The sequence below is a fragment of the Ahaetulla prasina genome, chromosome 2, assembly GCF_028640845.1.
Source record: "Ahaetulla prasina isolate Xishuangbanna chromosome 2, ASM2864084v1, whole genome shotgun sequence".
NCBI classification, from domain to species: Eukaryota; Metazoa; Chordata; class Lepidosauria; order Squamata; family Colubridae; genus Ahaetulla; species Ahaetulla prasina.
Window position 1 is genome coordinate 118,798,955 of NC_080540.1, and position 18,197 is coordinate 118,817,151.

The window sequence follows — 18,197 nt, forward strand, 5'->3', positions numbered from 1 at the left end:
AGCGGGTCGCCCTAAACAAGGCGGCTGGGTGGTTATCTGCCGATGCTATAAGGGTAGCAAAGTGTACTTGCTTCGCCGTCCTTATTGCCACTAGATAGGTCTGAATATGTGACCATACTAGTGTTCGGTCAGATTCGGAGCAGCTGGCCCTCCAGGCACTCTCTAGGCGTCTTCTCCGGTGCTTCATCTCTCTCAGCTCCTCAGTGAACCAAGGAGCCGGTCAAGAGCAGCGCCGGGTCAGAGGCCGCATCGGCACGACGTGGTCCAAAGCCCCCGCCGCCGCCCTTTCCCAGGCGGCAGCGAGTTCTTCGGCCGAGCCTTGGGCCAGATCCTCAGGAAATGGCCCAAGCTCCATCAGGAACCTACTCGGGTCCATCAGGCGCCTGGGACGGAACCAACGAACTGGCTCCGTCTCCCTGCGGTGATGGTCTGCGGTCCGAGAGTCCAGGCGAAGGAGAGAATGATCTGTCCACGGCAGGAGAGTAATGACTAAGTCCCCCACATCCAGATCATTCAGCCACTGTCCCGAGACAAAAATCAAGTCCAGCGTGTGTCCCCCAGTGTGTGTGGGCCCATTCACTAACTGGGTCAGGTCCAAGGCTGCCATGGAGGCCATGAACTCCTGAGCTGACGATGATGACTCACCTACCAACGGCAGGTTGAAATCCCCCATGACCATAAGCCTGGGAGTATCAACTGCTGCCTCGGCTATCACATCGAGCAGCTCAGGCAGGGCTGCTGTCACGTGGCAGGGAGCCAGGTACGTGATCAGTAAACCCATCTGTACCCTATGGCCCCACCGCACAAAGAGAGACTCACAGCCGCTGTCTGCAGGATAGAGACCTCCCTCGGTTCCAAACTCTCATTTATAATAACCACAATCCCCCCACCCCTGCCTTGAATCCTCGGCTGATGAAATGCACGGAAATGCACACATCTCAACGAGGGGCACGCCCCCTTCTGTGCCCAGCCAGGTCTCCGTAATGCCCATCAGGTCCGCACCCCCCTCCTGTATCAGATCTGAAATGAGGGGGGCCTTATTAACAACGGACCTGGCATTGCATAACATCAGTCGAAGGTCGCAGCCCTGGGGAATCTGACCACTTGGGGAACGGGAAAAGGCAGCGGGACCGGAGCACGCAATCGCTTGTAAACAGCGCGGGCACACTCCCTGAACATGATATGGTCCCCTCCTTCCGCCATATCTGCCCCTCCCATAAATCGTACCGATAGAATAGTACTCTTGTCCAGGGGCTTTTGATAGATATGTGCAAATAATAAAAATTTTAAGAGGGAGAAGGAAATATATTGGATATAATACAATGGGGGTGAAGTTTGAATTATGTTTAATTATGCACCTGACTGATATCCTGTTCAAAAATTATTTGTATGTGGTTTATTTTTAAAAAATAAAAAAACTTTTCTTAAAAAAAAAGAATTACACTACAAAGAAACAGGATTAGAATTTTGAACCGCAGTAATTTTCAGCTGGCAGCAGATATTTGAATGCTAAGCAGGAAGCAGAGGGCTTTAGTATATTTTGCTCAATTATGAATTATAATCTCAGCAGATGAGTTTTCCTCTAAGCCATAGATAATGAAACAGTGGTTGGTATTTCCAGATATTAAGTGTTGCTGACCATTAAAATTCTAACTTTTCCTCCTTACCAGATTTCCAGTGATATGAAAATACAGAAAAAATAACGGGGAAAGCGTGGGAGGATTGCAAAGGAAAGATTATATCATGTAAACCTCCCTTAAATGTTCATCTTTGATGAACTGTCTTATGGCAACACGATTAAAATTAATCTGGAAGCTACCAAATTTTAAAGCATCAGAAAAAGCCTATTTTCCTATATCCAGATACTTATAGCATCAATTAAAGTTTTGATCTTCAGGTCAAGTACATTATCAACACCACATGATGTCTTGTTCAGACGTTGAAGAAAACATCACTACCAGCAGGAATATGGTGGCTTTTATCATCTGCATAGCATAGAACTTCCTGAAAGGAATCCTGCATTAGGTATAACAGGATTCTGGTAAAAATAATCAGAGATGTAGGGACAATATTTGGAGGAACTAAAAACTGCATAATAAAATCTCCAAACATTATAGTTGAATTCAATATCGAACAAATAAAAAGGGGAATTTGAGTAAAGAAGATAGCTAATAGGGTAGGTGCAATCAATGAAACCAGAGTTTATAGTTATTGATAAAAATGTAACCATTGCAAAAATAGTCCACTACAATTTTTTTTTAATTATACTTTTTATAAAATCAGGATATATAATAATTTAACTCCCTGGCTGCTATAATGGAGTGGATGAGAGTCAATAAACTGAAACTGATGCCAGGCAAAACAGAAGTGGTGACAGTGAATCAGTGGTGGTTTCAAATTTTTTACTACCGGTTTTGTGGGTGTGGCATGCTGAGCATGGCATGGCTTGGTGGGCGTGGGTTGGTGAGCGTGGCAGGGGAAGGATACTGCAAAATCCTCATTTCCTCCTGATCAGCTGGGACTTGGGAGGTGGGGCCAGTCAGAATTTTTACTACCAGTTCTCCAAATTACTCAAAATTTCCGCTACCAGTTCTCTAGAACTGGTCAGAACCCGCTGAAACTCACCTCTGCAGTGAATGAATTACCTATTGGGGAAAGTGATGTTTAAACAATTCTAGATGTAGTAGTGCCCCCTCACTTAAAGGACCTGGAGGAGCTTCTGAATCCATCTTTTAACATTAGAAGCCTGAGTGAATTTTGTGACACAAAGTACCTTTTACCAGCTCAGACTAGTTCACCATCAACTGCTCGACTTAGAGAGAGTAGTACACATATTTCTGTAAGGTGTTTTCAATGCCAGTCTCAGTAAATATGGAACCTTGAAATTTCCCATTCTCGTTTACTGTGAGTTCATTAAAATGAAGTCTTTTTGAATGAATTAAATTATTCTTTCCAGCTGGCCTAAGTTATTTATGAGATAAACAATCAATTGTCTGATTTCATGGCAACCCTTGATCATCCATGTGAGGGATAAAGAAATGGCAAACAAAGTTATGGGGAGAACAAAGATGCTTTTAAATATCTTCTGTGTTAAGAAACAACAATAAGAACACTGGAAATAACACATTTTGATTTTGTCTAAGCTGGAAGTGTCTGTTGTGAGCAGCTTTCATATAAACAGTAACTCTCAAATTTTTAACATTTTTTTTTCTTTCCAAAACCACAGTCATATCTTTTAACCTCTCTACATAATGCATGTAACTGTTTTACCAAAAAGCATGAGAATGTTCTTTGACATGGAGTACTTTATTCCCACTAATCACACATAATGTGCATCATTTAAGAGAGGCAAGTTCACATTTATCTACCCGCTTCCCTGAGTAGGAATTGCAGCCCACGATTAATCCCGAATAAGGCATATTGCAAATGAAGGGTAGAGAACAGCCAGTAAAATATACTGATTTCTATTAAAGGCTATGGAAATACATTTAATTTCTCAAAGATGTTTGGATGCACAGCTGGATCTACAATTCATCTTGCACATCTCAATATTTTAATGTCTATATTTCAGTTTTTGTACTTCTATAGCCGCATGATCCTGTACTGATCAAAAGATCAATCTCGAGAAGAAGATAGACACAGCGGAGATCTTAATGCTCATACATACAGTAGTATTTGCAAAACTGATGAATACAAATTTCTTTTTTCTGTTTTTTTCCCATGAAAACTTTGAGCAACCTATACTACAACCTGGTGCTCCCTTGAATCAAATATAGTAATACTCAATATGTTTTTCCTGAAAACTCTCACATGAGAACCAAGACTGAAATTTGGTACAGATTGGCTTCAATATATCTACTCCATTTCCACAAAACAAGAAATTCAGCCATGATAAGGTTACAGGGTCAATCAGATTTATAGGAGAAAGGCATCTGCTAAAGATTATCAGTGCATGTAACATAGATGTCTGTGTGGGTAAGATTATTAGCACTGCTATCAAGCAAAACCAAGCATTTAATAGTGAGTGCCATACCATGTGCACTAATCAAACAGGTGACAAGAAAGTAGGGGCAGTCATGCACAACACAGGTTATGTAGACAGTAAACACAAGGTCAATCAAAATGGACTCAAATGTCTATACACCAATGCACAGAGTATGAGGAATAAACAGGGTGAATTAGAAATTCAAGTAAATGAGGGCAGATATGATATTGTTGCCCTTACGGAAACTTGGTGGGATGAAACTGACAAATGGAACATACAGCTAGAGGGATATAAATTATTTAAAAGAAATAGACCAAATAAAAGAGGAGGTGGAGTTGCACTATATATAAGAAATAACTACATCTCTACAGAAAAAGAGCACAACAATGATGAAAATTATCTTGAATGCATTTCGGTCAATATTTAAGGGAGGGAAAATGATATTGCCATAGGCATATACTATAGGCCACCCAACCAAACAGAGGAAGTAGATGAACTTTTTGCTGGTCAGCTAGCTAAGGTATGTAGGAAGCACGTTACAGTAGTAATGGGGGATTTTAACTACCCTAACATCAACTGGGAGACAAACTCTGCACCAAGTGGAAAATCCAACAGGTTCCTAACAAACCTAGCAGACAACTTTGTTTCCCAAAAAGTAGAGAAGGGAAGAAGGGGATCAGCCATATTGGACTTAATTCTCACTAACAGAGATGAAATGATAGAAGGTGTTGAAGCTATAGGAATCTTGGGGGCAAGTGATCATGCAATATTGGAATTCAACATTATGCAAACTCAAGTAGTAGAACAAAGTCAAACTAGAGTCTTGGACTTTAAGTGAGCTAATTTCAATAAACTCAGAGGGAGCTTGAGAAGGATTCCATGGATGAGAATCTTCAAGGGGAAAACAACTCAAGAAGCTTGGGAAATTTTGAAAAGTGAGATTATAAAAGCCCAGTCTAGCACAATACCAATGAGGAAGAAAAATAATAGATCTCAAAAGAAACCAGCATGGATGCATAAAGAACTATCTGACAAATTGAAAGACAAAAAGGACACGTATAAAAAGTGGAAAGAGGGGCAAATAACTAAGGCAGAATATCAGCAAATAGCCCAAGCCTGTAAAGATGAAGTGAGGAAAGCTAAGGCTCACAATGAACAAAGGCTAGCGACAAAAGTAAAAAATAACAAAAAAAGCTTCTTCCGACGTGTTAAAAACAAGAAAAAAGTCAAGGAAACAATTGGCCCATTGCTGGGAGAAAGTGGCAAGAAGGTGACAAGCAACAGGGAGAAAGTAGATCTACTTAACTCATTTTTTGCATGTCTTTACACAAAAGGAAAAAACAATCCAACCTATCAAAAACAGCACCACAAAAAACAGATTAATCAAGTAATGAATCACCGAACACCTAGAAGCAAACAAAGTAATAACCAAAAGCCAACATGGTTTTGTCAAAAACAGATCATGCCAGACTAATCTTATTGCATTCTTTGACAAAGTGACAAAATTAGTGGACCAGAGGAATGCTGTCGATATAATTTACTTGGACTTCAGTAAAGCATTTGATAAAGTAGACCATAACCTACTACTAGATAAAGTAGAAAAATGTGGGTTAGACAGCACCACCACCAGATGGATTCATAACTGGCTGACCAACCGCACTCAACGTGTAGTCCTCAATGGAACTACATCCACATGGAGGGAAGTATGCAGTGGAGTACCCCAAGGTATTACCCCTTTTAGGCCCAGTACTCTTCAACATCTTCATCAATGACTTGGACGAGGGGATAGATGCAAAACTCATCAAATTTGCAGATGACACCAAGCTGGCAGGAATAGTCAACGCTCCAGAAGATAGGCTCAAGATACAGAAAGATCTTGACAGACTTGAACATTGGGCACTATCTAACAAAATGAAATTCAACAGTGAAAAAAGTAAGGTTCTACATTTAGGCCAAAAAAACAAAATGCACAGGTACTGTATATGTGATACCTTGCTCAATAGTAGTAACTGTGAGAGGGATCTTGGAGTCCTAGTGGACAACCATTTAGATATGAGCCAGCAGTGTGCAGCAGCTGCCAAAAAAGCCAACATAGTTCTGGGCTGTATAAACAGAGGGATAGAATGAAGATCACATGAAGTGTTAATACCACTTTATAATGCCTTGGTAAGGCCACACTTGGAATATTGCATTCAGTTTTGCTTGCCACAATGTAAAAAGGATGTTGAGACTCTAGAAAGAGTGCAGAGAAGAGCAACAAAGATGATTAGGGGACTGGAGGCTAAAACATATGAAGAACGGTTGCAGGAACTCGGTATATGCCTAGTTTAATGAAAAGACGGACTAGGGGAGACATGATAGCAGTGTTCCAATATCTCAGGGGTTGCCACAAAGAAGAGGGAGTCAAACTATTCTCCAGTGCACCTGAGGGTAGAACAAGAAGCAATGGGTGGAAACTAATCAAGGAGAGAAGCAACCTAGAACTAAGGAGAAATTTCCTGACAGTTAGAACAATTAATCAGTGGAACAACTTGCCTGCAGAAGTTGTAAATGCTCCAACACTGGAAATTTTTAAGAAAATGCTGGATAACCATTTGTCTGAAATGGTGTAGGGTTTCCTGCCTGGGCAGGGGGTTGGACTAGAAGACCTCCAAGGTCCCTTCCAACTCTGATATTATTGTTGTTGTTGTTGTTGTTGTTGTTGTTGTTATTATTATTATTATCATTATTATTATTATTAATTATTATTATTCTCTGAGAAGATAGTTTTCAGTATCTGGTCCATCTAGGAGAATTGCAGTGGCCAGTATACACTTAGCCGATTTGGTAATTTCCACTCGTGTTTACTCTTTTTCCTTCCTGTTTTCCTATTTCCTGCTCTTGAAAAGCACTGAGCAGGAGGAAGAAGTCTCAATAAGTTGAAAACTTGAAATAATTAGGAAATGTTTCCCCCCACAAATTCCTGCTTGTTTAAGAACATGGGTACCTAGATGCTATGTTGTTGAGTTTGGGGAAAAGATTTATTTCAGTATGCATCAATTCCTTTCCTAAAGTTTTCTTGATTTAACACAGCATTTTTGTGGAAGAGGAAGTTGAAGGAGAAATTGGCTATGATGCAATAAGAGAGCCTGTTTGATAATTAAAGCTGTGCCATGCCACTGGAAGTAAATGTGACCAATCTGTTGTGACTCTGGTGGAAAAAAGAAAAAAGTTTCCAAAGTATAATGAATGGAAATATTAATTCCCATGAGTGACTTTCTGTGAAGTATCTATTGGCTAATTTTGAACCAACCATGAATAAGGAGACATTTCCTGACAGTTAGAACAATTAATCAGTGGAATGACTTGCTTCCAGAAGTTGTGGGTGCTCCAACACTGGAGGTTTTTAAGAAGAAATTGGACAACCATTTAGTTTCATGCAGAGCCATCTCTCCAGGCACGCGAGCTGTCGCCTGTTGCTCTTCTGGGTTCCAGCGTGCTGGCCAGCTGGTCTTCATGCGCGCAGGAGCACCAAAAACCAGAAGAGTAGCTGCCCAGTGCGCATGGGATGGTATTCCGCTTTCCGTTAGGTGCATGCCGCACTGGCCACCTGGTCTTCCAGTTTCTGGCATGCATGCGCGCACAAAGACCAGCTGGCCGGAGCACCGGAACCCAGAAGAGCAACAGGCGACGGCTTGCGTACCTGGAGAGATGGGTCTGCATGCCACTTCCGGCACACGTGCCATAGGTTTCCAGCATGCACAAATGCACTCCCATTTTGACACTGGGTGCTGAATAGGTTCCCCAACACTGGTCTAGAAGATCTCCAAGATCTCTTTCATCTCTGATATTCTGTTATTCTTTTATCCGTGTTTTGAAGCTTAGCTGAGAGGCAGATCTACTTTCTTTCTGCATAAAGCCACTCACTAGATAAGTTTATCTCTGGATAATAACACATGTGATTGGAATAAATCCGAGCTCTGAGAAATAGCCGAGGATATGATTAAATGTTAATTTACTTTTTAAAAAAATTCTTACAAGTGATAATTTTCTAACTGATCAGCAGTCATGCCCAGATTGGTTTTGGAATGAGAACTAGAAGTGATGAACCATGAAAACATGGTTCTTCAAACTTGTGCTAAACGTAACAGAGCATAAGTGCTCAACCTTTATCCATAATAAACTTAGTGAAAGGTATAATGAATGCTGTCATATATCCAATAGTGAGAATCTAAGAACTTGGATGAATCTTTAATCGCTGACCTTGAGTGATTATCTTAGACAGAAGTCATCTTCCCTTCACCATTTCAGGTACAGAAAAATGACTTCAACTTACCTTTGCATGAATTATCCACATTTTATGAACAGTAGACATGTGTCAAGTATTTTTGAAAAGATCGGTATCTGGATAGGGATTGATTTCAATGGCTAATTCCATTTATACTTGTAATGTATTTGAACGTTGGGAGGGAAATTTGAGCGGGAAACTTGCACGTTGCTGATTGGTTGAAGCCTCAACCAAAAGAGTATTTAAAGAGGGGTTTTTGCCGGTGTTGGCTGCTGGGTCGCAATAAACTAAAGAGCTGTTGCATGTCACTGGTCTCCTGCCTCGTTATTGCCCGAACTTAACAGTGGCGACGAAGGTGGGATTCGAGGCAGCGATCTAAGAAAAAGAGCTGAAGTAACCAGGAATTAGCGAACCCAGCCGTTTCGAGAGGCGATGTCCAGCTACACACCGCCAGTGCCATTTGACCCAGCCAAGGAGAAATGGGGGTCGTACATGGCTCGTTTTGAGTGTTTCCTCGAAGCGAACGAACTGCAGGGAGTCTCAGACAATCGAAAACGAGCGTACTTCTTGAGCCATTGCGGGCCAGAAGTTTTCGATACCGCAGAGTCACTCTCTGAGCCAATGCTGGTACAATCGGTACCGTGGCAAACCCTACAAACTACCCTTCGGGCGTATTACGCACCGGTACCCTCGAAGTTCGTCCAACGGTTCGAGTTGAGGCAACGGGTACAGCGAGAGGGCGAATCGATAAGCATGTACATGGCAGCATTGAGGAAAGCCGCAACCCACTGTGAGTACTGGGACTTGGAGGACTCCTTACTTGAACAACTCATTTGTGGGGTCAGGGACATTAGACTGCAAAGGCGACTGCTGTCTAAGAGCAATCTGACTCTGACGAAAGCTCTGGACGAAGCCCGAGCTCATGAGATGTCTACCAAGGCGGCAGAAACACTACAGAAGCCAAACGCCCAGGGTACCGGAGCAAAGATGACACCGGTCCACAGCGAGGAAGTCCAGGCCGAATCGGAAGGTGAGGAAGAGGAAGAGGTATTCCACACCGGGAGGCTGGAAAGAGGTGACCGGGACGAGTGCGTGAGTTGTGGGGGTCAACACCAACGGCAGAACTGCAGATTTAAAGATGCGGTTTGTCGGAGATGCGAAAAAAAAGGACATATCGCTAGGGCCTGCCGAGCCCCCCAACCTTCCCGCCAAAAATTCAAACCGACCAATCAGAGCGCAGGAGCAGCGAAGCGGCCTGGGATTGGTCCATTTAAAAAGGGCGCGAAGTTAAACCAAACCACTGTAAGAGTGGGCCACGCATCGACACGACTAGAGAAGAAAATATTCACTAAAGTCCACATTGAAGGGGTGCAGTGCCAAATGGAAGTCGACACGGGGTCGTCTATCACCATTATGTCCTGGGACACCATCGTGAGAGAGTTGCCAGCCATCACGGAACGCCAGCTACAAAACCAGAAACTGAGGGTGCAGGACTACCAAGGGAATCGGATCCCTGTTCGGGGGGTCACATCCGTCCAAGTCAAGTATGGACAATTCCAGAAGACCCTACCAATCACCATCGTGAATGGAACTCTACCGAGTTTGATGGGACTGGACTGGTTTCGAGCACTGGGCATGGAGGTGACTGGGGTCCACAGAAACCACGTCAACCTCAAGGATGAACTGCTGAAGGAGTTCGAGGACGTTTTCAAGGACTGCCTGGGCAAGTACGTGGGAACCCCCATTTCGTTCAATCTAGACCCCCCAAGTCGCCCCCATCAGGTTGAAGGCTAGGAGGGTCCCGTTCGCCCTAAAGCCCAAAATCGACCGGGAGATAGACAAGTTAGTGAACCAGGGAATATTAGTCCCCGTCGACCATGCAAAATGGGAGACACCCATAGTGACCCCAGTTAAACCGGACGAGTCGGTCCAAATTTGCGCTGACTACAAAGCAACGCTTAACAAAGCACTGCAGAAAAGCGCATACCCCGTTCCAGTAGTGCAACATTTGTTGCACTCATTAGGGCAAGGGCAGGTCTTCGCCAAACTTGATTTGGCGCAAGCCTACCAGCAACTACCGGTAGACAACAGCACAGCCGAGGCACAGACAATCGTCACGCACATGGCGTTCAAATGTCTGTGACTCCAATTCGGGGTTAGCGTGGCTCCCGGGCTCTTCCAGAACCTAATGGAGCGATTGTTGCAAGGCCTGCCAGGAGTAGTGCCCTATTTTGACGATGTATTGGTATCAGCTGAAAACGTAGAGGAACTTGGGGTAAGACTAAGGAAAGTCTTGGGCATTTTTAGAACCGCAGGGCTTAAGGTTAAGCTAAACAAATGCCAGATTGGGGTAAAGGCTGTAGACTTCCTAGGTTACCGAATAGATGGAGAAGGGATCCATCCCACAGAGAGTAAGGTACGGGCTATTAGAAAAGCCCCAGCCCCCAAAAATAAAACAGAATTACAAGCATTCTTGGGGCTGGTCAATTTTTATGCAGTATTTCTCAAGAATAAAGCAACAGTAGCCGAACCGCTACATAAGTTACTGGCAAAGAAAGCTGTTTGGTCCTGGGGCAAAGAGGAGGCTAGGGCATTTGAGGGGGTAAAAAACCTGTTATCCAGCGATAGTCTCCTCATTCAGTACAATGGCATGTTGCCACTAGTGCTAGTTTGCGACGCGTCACCATATGGGGTGGGGGCTGTGCTCAGCCATAGATTGCCAAATGGAACAGAAGCCCCTATTGCGTATTATTCCAGGACCATGTCCCCTGCGGAAAGGAACTACAGCCAGTTAGATAGGGAGGCACTGGCCATAGTTTCCGGGGTTAAAAAATTCCACGAATACTTGTTTGGGCGCGACTTCGAAATAGTCACGGACCATAGACCCCTTCTAGGATTGTTAGCAGGTGACCGCCCTACACCAGTGGCACTTTCCCCCAGGCTGACCCGGTGGACTATTTTCCTGGCGGCATATTCCTACAAATTGCTCCACCGCCCGGGAAAAAACTTAGGGCATGCGGACGCTCTGAGCAGATGCCCTTTACCAGAAACAATTGAAGACCCAACCCCGGGGACACCCGTCTTACTAATTGACTCTTTGGACTCTGGCCCAGTCACATCCAAGCAAGTGGCTAGGGCATCGTACAAGGATATTACAATACGGACTGTAATCGTTTGGGTACAAAGGGGTTGGCCCGCTGCGCCGGGCGAGCGTTTTAAAGATTTTGTAAAAAAGCGTTCGGAGCTATCCGTTCTAGGGGGGTGTCTGTTATGGGGGGATAGGGTGGTTATCCCAGAAAAGTTACGTGAAAATGTTTTAGAATTATTGCACGTGGGGCACCTGGGAATTGTGAGGATGAAGAGTTTAGCAAGAAGCTATGTGTGGTGGCCCCTAATGGATAAGGATATCAGGGACAGGGTAGGGAAATGCCAACCCTGCCAAGAGTCAAGGCCACTACCCCCTACAGCCCCGGTTAGAGAGTGGGAGAAACCCCAGGGGCCTTGGTCCAGGATCCACATAGATTTCGCGGGGCCGTTTCATGGGCAGACCTTTTTAATTGTAGTAGATGCCTACTCAAAATGGTTAGAAATAATTCTTATGAAAAGCACAACAGCCGAAGCGGTAATCACCGTCCTAAGGCATCTCTTCATGACACACGGCCTGCCCGACACCCTAGTCTCTGACAACGGACCGCAATTCACGGCAAACCAGTTTGAGGGGTACTTGGCGGGAGAGGGCATCAGACATGTCCTCTCGGCGCCGTTCCACCCGGCGACGAACGGACTTGCAGAACGTTTCGTCCGGAGCGCCAAGGAAGCACTATCTAGGATAAGTCCTGGTGATTGGCAAACAAAAATAGACACTTTCCTGGCCGTACAGCATAGGACACCTAGTGTGACCACCGGCCGCAGCCCAGCGGAACTCTTAATGGGCAGGAAACTCAGGTGCCCACTAGACCGGCTAAACCCAATTTATACGCCGGACGGGTACAAGGGAAATCCAGGGAAGACTAGAGAGATGACAGTGGGTGACCCAGTATGGGCACACAATTATAGCGAGGGCCCCACATGATTGAAGGGGGAGATTCTGGGCATAACTGGACCCAAATCCTATGTAGTAGACATGGAAGACGGCCGGGTATGGAAACGCCACATAGACCAGTTAAGAAAACGAATACCAAGTAAAATAGAAAACAAACAACCAGACCCTGACTACCAAATGTTTGAATCTACAGCTGACTCAAACCCGAGGCAAGCGGAGGACTTATCTGAGTCCGATGAAGTCCAGCGACGCCAACCGGTTCCTCCAGAAGACGGCAGGGACAGCTCAGAAAATAATCCAGGGCCGGATGGCCTAGAGGAGGAGCTGGGAGGAACAAACAGTCCCTCCGACCAGCTCGGTTCTCTCCCAGAGAATGAACTGTGCAGGTCAGAAAGAGTTAGGAGACGCCCTAGCTATCTGCGCGATTATGTAGAGTAATAACATGTAAATATTATGTAGATAGAGTTACAATGCGTTCTGGGAGGGAAGGGGTGTAATGTATTTGAACGTTGGGAGGGAAATTTGAGCAGGAAACTTGCACGTTGCTGATTGGTTGAAGCCTCAACCAAAAGAGTATTTAAAGAGGGGGTTTTGCCGGTGTTGGCTGCTGGGTCGCAATAAACTAAAGAGCTGTTGCATGTCACTGATCTCCTGCCTCGTTATTGCCCGAACTTAACAATACTGATGTATTTATTATTGTTGTGGTTTTATTATTATTATGTTATGGTTTTATTTCAGGTTTCTGAAATAAAGATTATAGATTGTATCTTATTTTATAAGATATAAGCCACCTCAGAGAGTCAACTTGGTGTAGTGATTGAAGCACCAGTGTAGAAACCAGGAGATCATTAGGCACAAAATCAGCTGGGTGACCTGGCAATAAATAAATAAATAAATAAATAAATAAATAAAGCAAGCCACCTTGATGAGACAGCATGCCAGTAACCATTTAAAGAGAGAGAGAGAGAGAGAGAGAGAGAGAGAGAGAGAGAGAGAGAGAGTGTTTGTGTAAAGATAATCTTTTTGATATACCGGTAATTAGGATTCATCTTTGTATCCCACAAACTGCGAATTGTCTTGCTAATTGTTTAAAAGGTTATGTCATCCTGATTTCATCTTTTTCTCATTCCCATCTCACCATGGAGGCAGCTTAGATTTGTGTTGCTGTTCTAGTTTCACAACGGTGTTTCTAGCTACTTCCAATGCAAGTTCTGTTGTAAAAATTATCTACCATATCTCACTGACAACGTTGGTGATGTGAGTAAGGCTAGAATGTGCTCAATCTGAGTGGCCACTTAAGGCTACTACAAATCTACCTCCTGCCCTCCTGCTCTTGGCCCTCTTTCTGTGGCCATTTTAGCTTGGGCTGCAGAAGACACTGGAGATCTGGATTCTGGTTATCACTGGTTAGGAATTAAATGGGCTCCTTATGTGCATACATTCTGGAAGAGCTATGGGCTTGTTTTTCAAATGTGTTTAATGTTTGGTGAAAGTACAGCACACTTTCTTTAAACAACAGAAAGCAAGATAAGTTGTGCTTTGGGGAAACCAGAGAAAAGACTTCATTTCTTGCTATTTCTCTCACAAATTGGGCATTGCATCAAGGTGTACATTCCGCTGTGTGTTCCTTCGAGGGACAATTCATCTATCTTAGAGCTATTTTATTTACTACACAGTATTTCCATCTGTAGTTGCTCGCTGCAAACAATGCCACCTCCGTGTAACACTTACACTTGGGGATATAGATGGTTGATGAAAGATCTGCCCATTTCTTTTTTGGTCCAAGTGAGAAGTCACAAATGCAATTGAGGACACAGGTTGAATCAAGAGGCAGCCTCCCTGATGCTCCTCACAACTAGCCCCTGACAGAAGGACTTTTCCTTTAATCCTATTCCCAGAATTGAGCTTGACCAGGAGCTGCCTTTTAATGCATCTATATAAATCACTTGCACAAAACCAGACACGTGACAGGTGAGCTCAATGCACTCAATGAGCCAGCTGTAAAAGCTCCTCTCCTCTCCTGACTTAACTCTCCTGGGTTATGCAGAGTGATTGCTTGACATTTTCCTGCTAACTGATCACATTTCAATAGAAGAGAAAACCAAGGCACCAGAATTTGACCCACATCTGCAAGAGTCAAAAAGACGGCTGTGAAAATATCTACAAACCCCTGACATCCTGGACATAAATTGTTTCAACTTCTACCCTCAAAATGACACTACAGGGCACTGATGGCAAACCTTTTTGGCACCGACCTACATAAATTGAACGAATAAAGAAATTAAAAGGGGTGGGTTCAGCAATTAGAGTGCAATATGTTTGTATACTATTCTGCCACTTTGTATTTTAATGCAATTGTGAGAAAGATCCTAAGTCAACTAGCTTTGATTTGCAGCATAAATTGCTCCATAGATCAATCTATTTTGATAGCTGTTTGTTGATTCAATCCTTTGACTATGTTATCTGTTTGATCTGGAGAGTCACAGGCACAGCATAATATATTTTATACTCAGTATCAGTTCCTTAGTCCCTTAATGCAATTATTTTCTCAAGAAAGAATGAAAGAAAGTAAGTGTTAATTTCTCTTTATATTTCAAATGTACATCAAAGAACATCAACTTAGAGATGCAATGATTCCAGAAATCCATATACTGAGAGCAGTCCTTGCAAACTCTGTCTGATACAGCAGCAATTTTCAAGAATTATGTATTCAATCCTTCAGGTCCCATAATACATTTATACATTTATTAGGACGTAATTAAAGTTTTACAGCCTTTCAGGTCAACTGGTCTTTCATTTAATAGCTTTGTCAAAGCATAGCTGGTTTGACAAGGCCTGTAGATTAAAGAAAAATAAACTGATTAAGATGTAAGAAAAGGTCAAACCTTTATTGGATAGCAGAGGCTTTTCTCCTCACATTCGGCTTCATAAGGAATATAAAACCTACTCTTTAGGAAAGGAAAAAAGGTTCCTTTATCAGGATAATTAGACAAGAAAGGATTAACTTTAACTGAAGGCAAAGACAGGAGATGCTGGTGTTTCTTTTTATCATGGATTAATGACGTTGGCAAAAGTTTCTGCATTTTTCATCTCTCTTCATTTATCACTCTGCGTTCATCATTTCAAGCATATGGATTTCTTATACAGCCATATTTTTCTGATGAAAACTTGGGTTTCTAGCTACTTAAACACTTTTATGCCTGAATTACTCTGTGAGTAGCAGCCACTCACATCACTGAAAACTTTGACGTCTCTCTTCATATATGGGAAGGGCACCTGGAAAAAATATGATCTTCCCCCTTATTTCTTTTCCCCTATGAACTAGTTTCAGTCTTTGTCAAATTATTTACAATGATTTACTCTTCTGGCTTTTTACCTTTTGTATGGACAACTAGTACTATCCTGATTTTATTTTTAAAAATGGGATTCCCATTGTATAAAAAAATGTTCAACCAACCATACTTGGTTGGTTGAACTTGGTTTTGTTCTATTTGCTAAATTCCCCAAGAAAAGGGGGGGAAAATGCTTCTCAATCATTCAGAGGAGAACCAGAACTCGTGCTTACATGAAATATTCTCCTCTCTCTCTCTGTCCTTGTCCCCTTTTCTCAATTCAGAAAAGCTAGGTCAATCCTGAGTCCTCCTCTCGTTCCAATCAATAATGCAACATAGTACCACCCAGAAATACCAGGAAAGGTAGACAATCCTTTCTCTTTTTCTTTCCTCTTTTTCTTTCTATCCCTCCCACCTCCAGGGATGAGGGAGAAAGAATATGGTGGCCGCAACCCTGACATATATGCACAAACATCCATGTACTTCAACTGACCTGCCAAGTGCAAAAGTGATCACTTAGCATGCAGGTTTTAGGAAAGACAGGAGCCTTCCAAAGATTATATAATTACATGTACAAATTGGGAGTTTTCCCACAAGAGACCTATGCAGCTTGCCCGTTTATCCTTTGCCTCAAATACTGTTACACCTTCCTCTGCATGCCACTTCAGCCTTTTTCTTACTGTTCCATGTCCTCCTGTACAACAGTTAACTTGTCTCTGGTTGCTGTCATCCCATCCTTCTCCGAACCTGAAGGGTTGTTATCTCTGCTATTAGGTAAGCAAAATTGACTGGTTGCTATTCTTGTTTTCCACCTTCCTTGGAACATCCCCACTTTTCACTGTGTTCAAATTCCACTCATCTATCTTACTTCTTATAACAAGATTCCCCACAAAGAAAGAGGCAAGAAACCTGAAGAAAAAAAGACAATGTATGAAGTGATGGATGGATGTTATGGAAAAAAGAATGGTTTGCAAGAGTAGAAGGATGTGAAGAGGCTGAGTCAATGGGGTTGCAACCATAGCTAAACATCTACCTATGTTTCCTTTCCTTTTGTTCTTATATCACATCCTTATTTTTTCCTTTTGGCTTTTATGTATTCTGCATAATGTGTTAATCCCCACATGGAAATAGTTTGACGTGTGGTCCTGGAAATGTAAGAATCATTCACATGGAGCATAAGGTTAGTATATTGTTAGTGAAAGAAATGTGGATTTTTTATTTCTGCTTGTATCTTGTTGGCTTTGTCAACATTCCACAATGATAGCTCTGAGGGGTAAGGTCAAACAGGCACCGTGGCAATTGTAGCAGCACAATCCAAGTCTCATCTCCAGAAGTTGTAAATGCCTCCAGAAGTTCTAAATGCTCCAACACTGAAAGTTTTTAAGAAGAGATCAGATAGCCATTGGTCTGAATCAGGGGTGAAATCTAAAAATTTTCCCTACAGGTTCTGTGGGCGTGGGTTAATTGGTGGGCGTGGCTTGGTGGTCAGATGACTGGGTGGGAGTGGCCAATAACAATAAATAATAAAAATAATAAACAAAGTATAAAATACAATAAGAGGTACTAAAAACCAACTTTCACACTTTACACACACACAACACAACACAACACAACTGACTCACACACAATGTAAAAGCAGCTGCACTTCATACTTCACACAGCCACAAAAAGCTCAAAAACCAACTTTCACACTTTACACACACACAACACAACTGACACACACACACACACAATGCCACATACAGCTTTCTGTAGAGTGAAACACTACAGAAACACACCAAATCTCAGAAAGCTGCACAAATATTTTATTTTGTTTTATTATTTTATTTTATTTTATTTTATTGTGGACTTCAATTCCCAGAGTTCCTCAGCCAGCAAAGCCAGCCAGCATTAATTGATCCATGAGGAAATAGATTAGCTAAGCAATTGATTCTGTCTGGCTGAAAGTGAAACTGGGGCTTTCGGGCTGGAAAAAAAGCCATGTGTTCATCAGTAATCAGGTAAGTGCCTTAGAATCTCTACTCTTACTTGTAGAAAACATGTTTTCTACAAGTAAGAGTACAAGTAAGGTTCTGCTGATGAGGAACTCAGGTGAGATCGCCAGAGGAGACTTTAATTTTTTTTTTAAGTTTAAAGGCTCTGCCGATCTCAGCTGAGGGGCAGGATCCTCAAAGGCTTTTTTTTACTTTTAAAGGCATGTTTCGGCTGAAGAAAAACCGGCTTTTAAAAGTAAAAAAAACCCTCTGCTGATGGTGCAACTCAGCAGAGGCAGGGGCAGCGGGGCCAGGGATTTTTGCTACTGGTCCTCCGAACCAGCAGCCGCCATCGCTACCGGATCGCACAAGCCAGTCCAAACCAGGAGCATTTCACCCCTGGTCTGAACTGGTATAGAGTTTCGTGCCTAAGCATAGGGTTGGACTAGAAGACCTCCAAAGTCCCTTCCAACTCTGTTATTCTATCTTCTATCTCTTTATAAATATGCACATCTTGCCTGGTTTCACCCTCTCTATGGATTAATATGTATCACTCATACCTAATTCCTAATCTGCTGTCTCTGGCCAAGACCACAGC